The sequence below is a fragment of the Prosopis cineraria genome, unplaced genomic scaffold (genome assembly GCF_029017545.1).
Source record: "Prosopis cineraria cultivar Desert tree isolate PC_DT_omini unplaced genomic scaffold, ASM2901754v1 PC121, whole genome shotgun sequence".
NCBI lineage: Eukaryota > Viridiplantae > Streptophyta > Magnoliopsida > Fabales > Fabaceae > Prosopis > Prosopis cineraria.
The window spans coordinates 1-10,360 of NW_026555448.1; positions in this window are offsets into that span (position 1 = coordinate 1).

Genomic DNA, 10,360 nt, shown 5'->3' on the forward strand with positions numbered 1-10,360 from the left:
AAGCAGCAGCGGACAAACTCACTGTCGATGGTTGAAAACATAAAGAAAGAGGGGAGAGGCGCAAATGAATCACGAAAGAAGGAAAAGAAAAATCTCAAATCTCTCTCTTCTGGACTGGTCTGGAATAATCGAAGAAGGGGAGGAAGATATATATTCAGATTTAAAGAAGGGTAAAATGGAAATTTTAGGAAGAGTTCAGCAAAAATAAAATCCCTAATCTTAGGCTCCCTAAGGTTCAAACTTGGACCTCCTACTTACATGGCTGCACTATTTCCACCAAACTAGCTCTTATTTCTTGCTATATTTATTCCAAAATGACTAAACTACATTTAAAACAAATTTTATAATTATAAATAAAATGCAAAGGATATTACATATTCTTAACTAACAACATACAAGTTATTACACCAAATTCTTACAAAGTCTTTAATGAGAGATCTCAACTCAGTCATGTCTTTTCCCTTTGAACATTAGTGCAAAAACTAAAAATATAAACAAATAACCATGCCAAAGTAACAAAACTAGAGTAATATCAATATATATCAAAGTACGAAATTTCATCTTTTCAAAGGAATTCCACACAAATACACACTAACATGATCATCTAGCCATCAAAACCTTTAATACTTCCCATAACCACAGGCTCTACTAGATCAATCACTTATTGACTCGAGAATACTTTCAGTGGTAGAAATGCCTGGCCAAAGGTAATTTAACCCACCTACGGATTATGGTTTTCCTCTTCACACACTTGTGATAAAGGCATTGTTAACTGCTAATTGCACCCTAATAGGCTCTAGGGAGTTGTCAAACTGCTAAGATGTCCCATAGTAGCAGTCCATAATATGCTATACCGAGTAGTCATAGTAATAGCCCATATAATATACTACACTGGATGTCCCATGGTGCCAGCTCGACCATATAAATTTTTCACTTGCTTCTCCACACACACATCCTCACATATCTTAAGTGAACTCCCACCCCCTATGATCATACTCTTTCACAATTCAATACTTTTTCATAGTTGCACGCCCTATACTTTTACCTATAGCATACATACTTACACACACACACACACACACACACACACACACACACACACATATATCCAAAGCTAGAAATCCTTAAACGTTCTTTTAAAATTCATTTCATCATGCTAAACTTGTTTTCAATCCAAGTCATGCATAGAAATCAAAAAAACCATAGTTATACAATTACTTCTATGCAGTTATAATAATAGTTGAAACATAACAAGCTATATAGTTATCTCAACCCTTCTATTTACTAGAAAAAGTTACCTATATTTCAACAACCCTATTCAATTCGCCCTTTCTAAAGCTCGCACGTCACAAGCTAGAATATACATAATTTAGGCACCCAGAGTCAATTCACCATTAACAAAAAGTGCCAATTACAGTAATCTAGCACCTAATTACTATCATTTCCACAATTTACATTTGCTCACGTGTATCATGCTTAATTATCACCTACCACCACTATCACCTTCCTTATAAATGCATTCTTTCTCACTACTCTCTCTCTAGATTAGGGCAAATCATGCCTGTAGCTTTAAAATTTTATCGTTCTAACTCAAACTAGTCATAGAGTACTAGTTTAGTTCTGGAGAACCTTTCTATTACTAAAAGGTAAGAAATCAACTCCTTAAAACTTCCAAGTTCAATTTCTCACTAGTTAAAACTAAGAGAAAACATGGTAGAATTGGAGGTTAAGGCAGTATGAGACTTATTTGATAAATAACAAGTCAGAAACGTCGCTCTTGCTCCTAATTTTGCTTGCCCTCACAGATGTTAACCCCTCCTCCTTATCTGAACCCTTCTCTCTTATTCTTGTCTTCTATTTCTCGAGAAGGACACATCCTAATTAATCTAATTTTTGTGCCATACACTGTGGCATATTTATCCTTCGTCACAGCGCATGGCATAATGAGGAAAATTCTCACTGCAATCACACACTCTGCCACAAGACCTCATTCCTCCTCTCATATTTGTTCATATAATATCCCAACAAGTCAATTCAACACTTCATTATCCAAAATACTAATCTTACATTATTCAATCCCTAATCAGCATTAACACAGAATTTAAAATTCAGGATGTTACACAATCTCTAAGCGAACTCCCACCAACTGATCATGCCACGTTCGATATCTATTTATTTTTACAAATTTCACTTTCTCAACATTATTTTCACCTTCAAGTAAAACATCTCATCATACCCTCTAGGGTCTTTTCCCCACTTAAGCTCACTACTGCCTCATAGGTCTATTGATGCTACAATTGACACAACATTATATTACCCATTTATTCATTTACTCACATTTACCTTAACCCGATATCACATCCATCTTTTCAAAAATATATGCATGTTCATAGCTCAAAAAATATCTCAATTTTGCATTTGGAATACAAGCTAAAATGTAACATCATGCATATTCATATTTTAAAAACACAGAGAAAAAGTATTAACATGTTTCCACATTAAAATTAACTCATGCATGTGACAATCCACATTATTTACAATTAAAATTAATTAATATATAACTACCCAAAAATAGGGTTCCCCTAGTTACCTCAAACCTTTGAGAGATTAAAAGTTTACCCCATCAATATTTATAGCCTCCAAGCTTGAATTCCCAAGCCAAAATAATGTCCAAGAGGTTAATCTACAATGTACCAAGTTAACCCTCATTAACATTATCAACCACACACATTTCAACTCTTATCTTCCTCTTCTAGATTACCCAATGCCCGCTTTGTATGAGTTTCGGCCTACCCATGGGATTTATTAACTCTCTTTAATTTCCAATAACATTAATGAGCCATTAAACTCTCATTAATGATATTTCACCTCTTCCAACAACCCTTATAAATACAATTTTTAGATATCTATAAAGCCCAACAACCAAAATATCAAAATTCATTAGCTCCCGCCTTTGACACTCAAATCTATTCCTATTAACTCTATTTGAGTCAATGGATTTGGACCCATAATCTATATAAACTGAAAATCATCTTCTACTATTAAACTCTAACCATAAATTCATAAATGTGAAAGAGATAGGGAGGAATAGAGTTTAGAGTACTTACCTTTGGTATTTAGCGCTACTTCAAAATGTCCCAAATATCCTCTAACAATAAACCATAGCTAAGTTTCCTACTGGTTCTTCATTTCCTCTTTCCTTCTTTCTATTTTTCTACCTTAATTTGCAATTGATAAACTATAGAAAATGACAATGTGAAATGGTAGACATTACACACGCCACAGTGTATGGCATAGAGAGGCTCCCTTCTCGCACAAGTTGTGTTTGTGCATCGCGATGGATGATTCATGCTGCAGCATGTGGCACAACAATACTTCATCTTTGTTTTCTTTTCCTTTCGATGCCTAAGTGGCCCAACTTCATAGCAGACCCACAATTAAGGCTAAAAACACAATCGAAACTAGTCATTAAACCTCCCTAGCCACATGCCACTATAATTTTCTTAATTACCATAATTAAGCTTAGTAAATTAGGGAATTAAAAATCAGAGTGTTACATGCATTCTAGATCTTGTAATGGCATTTGGTTTGCTACGTTGATTTTATATAATTCTTTCTTCAAATGGGGCAATGTAGGGTGTAATGCCCACCTTGATATTACCAATAATCACCACACAATTACAACATACAATGATAATTAAGAGTCATTGATCTCTCATAAACTTACCATAAATATGGAAGGGTTAAAACAATTAAATATTTGAAATATAATTGAAAATAACTTTGGAATTCTAAGAAAACCCTTTAAATATGTAGTTTGAGCTCAAACTTATTGATTTCTAAAGTTATGAGAAGCATGGTATGAAAAAGCAACCAAAACATAGCAAACTAGGGCCAAAAACTGTGGCATGTGGTACAAAGAGGGCAATTTGGCTTCTATGCCATGTGTCGCGGCTTGTGCACAACATGCTGCGACACACATGCCCTTGTCATGATAGCTTTTTAGGATAAATTTTAAATATGCACCATTTTTGCATCTAATATTTAATTGGAGTCATTTAAGCACCCATGCAAAGCTTATTCGATAAGTTAACTAATGGTATAAGTTCTGTTCCAATCTGATACCGTATGAGAATTTTAGACACCCAGATGTAAAAGTTAGATTTTAAAATGATTTTTAAGCGTCCAAGTACTAAAAACTCAAAAATTATACCATTAACCCATTTTTAGACTTGAACTAAATTCAATGAACCATTGTACACTTGATTAAATAGTTAAACAATAAAAAACACATTAAAAAAAATTGACCACTATATGCCTCATTTTCACATAAATAGGGTCCTAAAATGAAATTTTTTAAATTTCATTCCTTGGCCAAATCTATAAAACTTATAACATACAATCTTCATTATTATGCATAAACAATAATAGCTCACACTTTTATCTATATTTTAGCCTTTGCCGCCAGTATCAGAGCAAAATTCACTTTAGGCTAAAATACCCCAAATTTACACAATATATAAGTGTAATACTACTATTCATGCATGCATATCACACCTCACAAATCACCACGTCTTATACTTATAACCAAAAATTAACCTTTATTGCAAGTGATATAATGAATATACACTCTAGATTAATTTTACCATATATTATCATATAATTATAAGTGCAAGACCCAATTTGACCCGACCATACAATTCACTCTTATATGTCAAAACATATAACTTGACGAGAGTATCAAAATGTATCACACATACATAAATCAAATATATGAATTCTTAGTTGAAAACCTTAACTTTATATACATTCACATATATAAACTCTAATATTAAAAGACATTTCACTAGTGGGTACTCCTTGTCTTCCCTTCATCCAATATTTCGCACATGGGCTTCTAATCTTTGAAGCATAACAGTTTGAGATGAGCATTTATAACAAGAATTCAAGTGAACCATCGAGGTTAGGAATATCGTAAAAAAAATAGACACAGTTCACTAGAACCCATTTTACTTTCTAAGTTATTTATATTGTATTCCCAATTTAGGCTTAAATTTATTTCTAGTCTCCAAGTTGTAATCAATGTAACTTTGTGATTTATATCACTAGTAAAAAAGAAAAAAAAAAGACACCTACTATCCCAATCTCTTTATATCTTTACATTCGGGTGAACTGAAAAAAAAAGAGCTTGAAAACGCTATTGTTATTTGTAAGACTCATCGTCTCTGGCATACTTTGTTTTTATTATGTTGTGAAGAACACATGCTTTATAAATAGAACCAAAAATTTATTGCCTATCAATTTTATAATAGGACCAAATGAAATATTTTGAAGTAGGTGGACTATTAATTATTTATTTTTAATAAGAGAAAAGTAATTTTAATATACTTCTAAAAAAATTTAAGTAAAATTTCACCCAAAAAAAGTAAAAAGATATTAATTATATTTAAAATTTCATAAAATACTGTATACATTGAAGTATATAATTTAAAAAAAAAATGTTTTATATTTACGATGGATTCTATCTATTTCCATATTTCTATTTTCTTATTATAAATTGACAAGAATTAAGATAAAGCAGTAATATTCAAATATTAGTTTTTTTTAATAACATGCCATGAAAAAAATCCGGGTAAAATGGTGACAAATCAAATCCTGTCAAATTACAACAAATTCCTCCATTACACTTATTGAATGGAATATCAAAAGTCTTAACGTTTGAATTATCATTCGACATATTTATTTGTTTGTCTCATGACTAAACACGTGATGAAACATGATTATCTAGTATCTCGCAATACCTGATCAAACATTGTTGGCTGTTGCTACTTGCAAGTGTATTGTGTTAGAAAGCATAGCTCTTCTAAAGGACCCCCACAAAGCAGAGGCAGAACACTGTTAGAGTGGCACCCAAAAACACCAACATCTTTTTCAAGTCCGATGCTTATGAACCTTATCTATCTTTTTCTTTTCTTTTTGTTTTTTTTTTTCCTCTCTCAGATCTTGCTCCTTTTATTCTTCTTCCACTGTAGTCAACGGCGAATCTCCCACAAGTTGTTGTTCAGGAACTGTTATGAGAACCGTTGACGCACTTTTTAAATTTTCACTTGTCATATAGCAGTTCCATGAACTACTACTACTTCCTCGTTAAAAATTAAAACTGATCTATAAAATTTTGAGTGAGATTTTGTTTTGGTTTAAGCATAGTGATTTATCCGAATAGCCGCATTGCTTGTAGCGTTTTGACTATGGTAATAGCAATTTGAAAAACTGCTATTATGTGTGTTTGGGTGTGTTTTTTGTTTTTTTGTTTTTTGACAAGAGAAAAGTGCTGTTATATTACTCGCCACGCTTTATGAACCATTATTATATTGTATGCTATGCTTCATATAATTATTATTTGTGGAACCGCTACCAAGGTTAATGATAGTAGCTATTTCAATTGTTATTAAGGTACCTTTAGATTTCAGAACCACTACTAAATATTTTTTAAGGAGAATGACGGGTAAAGAACTGGAAAAAAAAAAGTTAATATCAAATTATAATTTTTTCAATATTAAAGTTTATACATTTAATATTCTTTCTCTCATATTTCAATATTAAAATTATTAATTTAATATTAATTTTATTATAAAATCCTTCCTTGTCATTTTCATTTTCTTCTTCTTCTTCTTCTTCTTTTAAGCGTCAGTCCTCCTACTAGCTTCCCGATCATCCAATCTCTTTGCTCTCACAAGTTCAACTTCCTTAACCTCAAAACCTCTTCTCTCTCTGCAACAATTTTTCACCGCCGACAACCATGACCCTTCGTCCGTTCGCGCCATTCTCACCTGCACCACCGCTTCCATCTCCGCCAAGGTCCTATGGCTTCTTCCTTCCGTTGGCCTCGTCCTCGCCTCCAGCATCGGAGTGATCCACATTGACTTGGCCGAGTGCCATCGCCGTGGAACCCAGGTCACCAGTGCCAGGAAGTTGTACTCGGAGATGTCGCCGATATGGCTATAGGTTTGCTTACAGACGTTGACGCGAAAATTTCGGTGGCGAATCGGCGCATACGGCATCGGGTCCGGTGCGTTCAAATGTCCTACAGCCTTCTAGGTTCTTCCCGGATTCCTTTCATCTGTTGATAATTTTTTTATTATTTTAATTTGGGGCATGTTTTCACGTGTCAAATAAAGCAAGGATCCACCTTTGTTGTCCAATAACTTTTTAAATTTTTAAATTATAAATGCTTTTTATGCCCAACAAAATAGGTTTAAATGAAAAAGTATCCGCCTCAACTACAAATCCACGAACGTACGAAATTCTAAATTTATATTTTGATATAATATTTTTTTAAAATAATACAACCTAACTTCGGTTAATAAAAATTACTTTTGATTATTAAATTTTTTTAATGATTGTTTATAATTTTTGGATTATTTACTGTAATTTTATTTATTTTTTTGTAATTTTTAAAATTATTTTTTATTATTTTATAATTAAATAATAATTAAATTTAATTTTTATCAATAGTAAAAGTCAAATTGTATTATTTTTAAAAAATTAAAATAAAATATTATAAAAAAATGAGTTTAATATTTCATATTCTTCTAAGCTTACAGTTTAGGACTAATTCTGCTAAATTACCCAACAAAATAAAGGATATTTTCATATAACTCATAAATAGATACAATTATTTTTAATATAATTCATATTATTATAAATTTTATTTTTATGTTTAAAAATTCATATGTTTTTCTGCAAAAAAAATCGCATGTTAAAAAAATTTCTAACAATGTAATGTCTTGGTTATGTGTAATATTTATTTCTTTTATCCTCTTTACATGTTTGAATAACTTTTTAAATATACTTCATGTATTTTACATCTTAAAAATATTTTAAATGTAAAATTAAATAAAACAAGAGTATGATTTAGATCTGACTAAAATTATAACGCTAACAAAATTAAATTTATTATGCTACTTATTATATCTATTTTCTTTACAAAACAAAATCTATTATGAAAATTTAGATCCAAATCTGTTTGGGGCAAGGATTTTTTTATGGAATCTTAATACTAGTTGGTTAAAAAATTTTGATACGAGACACCAGGGACCAGATAAAAAGGAAGAATAGTTTAATAATTTTTAAAAATATAGATGAATTGAATACTTGTTAAAATAAAAACTTTATTTTCACTTATTTATTATTAATGTTTATTTATTAGCAATTTTTTTGATAAAAATTAAATTACTTTCAAGATTTTTTGTTAATATTTAAATAAATACAAATGGAGTCAGGACAAGATGGGATACAGAGTTAAATATTGAGACATCCAATTTTGTCCTTATATATATTGTAAATTTTATTTATTATGTTTTACAAATAATATACTTATTTAATTTTTTTAAACTTTTTCAATATTTCACTTTGCACGTGAATGGGCAGAAGGCGCTCCACCGGGGACACGCCCGCTTTGAAGATAGAGGGGGCAATTGTCCCCCACGAAATGAGGAAAAAACTTAACACCCCCTCCCCCTTAAATTCTTTACAAATATATATATATATATATATATATTGAAATTGCACTTGCCTTCCCTAAAATTGCAATTCTTCCACATTATCTTTAAAATGATTAAGCACATATATTTAAAAATATTTTTTATTTTTTCATTTATTATAAAAATAAATTTATCATACTAATAAATTTAATATATGTGTTTAAACTTCTCATATAATTTATTTATATATTACTTTAAATAATATTTAGAAGGAAAAATTAATAAAAAGGATCAGGTTAAAAAGTATATCAATCTCAAGGACCAAATATTTTTGAAAGATCAAATTAATTATTTTATTCAGAAAATGAGTAAGGGAATTGACCAAAATGCCTTGGGAGAAAACATATAGATCAGAGATGTTTTCCGACACCCCTGCTTCTCATTTTGTTCTTCTTTTTGTTTGATTTCTTAGCTCTCGCTGTCGGCGTTCTCATTTCCTTCGTCTTTCTCCTCGCCCTCAACATTCGGTGTTCGGCATTGACTCTAATTCACCTTCGTCAGTTTGTTGCAAACGACTCAACACAGCTTCATTTCCCACTCGATTCAGGTGAGTAATTGATTTAGCTAGCTAAGTAATGACTTAATGCAAAGAAAATGAATTCATAAAAGAAGTACGGATTATGAAAAGAAATAGAACAACTAAAGAAAAATCATACCATATATAATTCCCTTGAATGTAAGACCTGAATGTGCATGTTTCTCCAAAAGTAACTAAAATTAAAATTCATTTCTTTTACATTATTTTATGCATACCAGTGAAGCATGTTCCACTTGAATGCGCATCAACTGTTGCCTTGACTCTTCTTTGCAATCTACAAGTTTTGACTAAAATTAATCTTCATTTCTTTCACATTCTTTTATGCATACCAGTGAAGCATGTTCCTCCTGAATGCCCATCAATTGTTGCCTTGACTCTTCTTTGCAAACTACAAGTTTTTTATCAAACCTTCTCCCTTACTCGTTCTATTGATTTATCTGCAAGTTCTGTACTAATTTGATTTGAGTGTGTTGTGAATCTAAGTTTTTTGAATTTTGTATGGTTTGTTTATTTATAGTGGGAGTTTGCAAATTGAAGTCTTTTATGCTGAATTTTTGCTGTAATTGTGAAATTCGAGCTTGCTGTAATTGTGAAATTGAGCTTGTTGTAATTGTTGGTTTGCATATTAAAGTCTTTTATGCTATAATTGTTGGAATGATTATTTTTATTTTTACACTTTTTGATGATTGAAGGATTATAAAATGAAAATTTGAAATGTTGTTGGTGTTGTTAATGATGTTTTGATGATTGTTGTACTTGTATGTGGTATTGTATGAGATATTAAATCATGAATATTGTATTTTTATTTAAATTATATTATTTTATCATGACTGGTCTAACTTTAGTTTGACTTTGGGTGAACCTCTTATCCTTGATCTCAGTTGGTTTAATGACCGATTCAGATTTCAATATCTTGGATTTGGGTCCCTTTCCATCAACTGTTTGCATTTGTCTTTGCTTCTCTCCCTGATTTTATTATGATTGTTTTGACTTTGGTTCGACCTTAGTTGAACCCCTCATCCTTGATCTCGATCAATTTAATGGCCAATCCAGATTTCAGTATCTTGGATTTGGGTCCTTCTCCATCAACTGTTTGCGTTTGTCTTTGCTTCTCTCCCTCTCCCTATCACCATTTTTCATTCTTCCTTACTCTCTCTCACCCTTGTCGTTCTTTAGAGTGCTAGCGATTAAGGGGAGTTCAGATAGTCTCTCTTAGCTTTGCAGTGATCTTTCTCTCTTCCTTGTTCTGAGAGCACTGATTTACAAGAAGGAGAAAGGA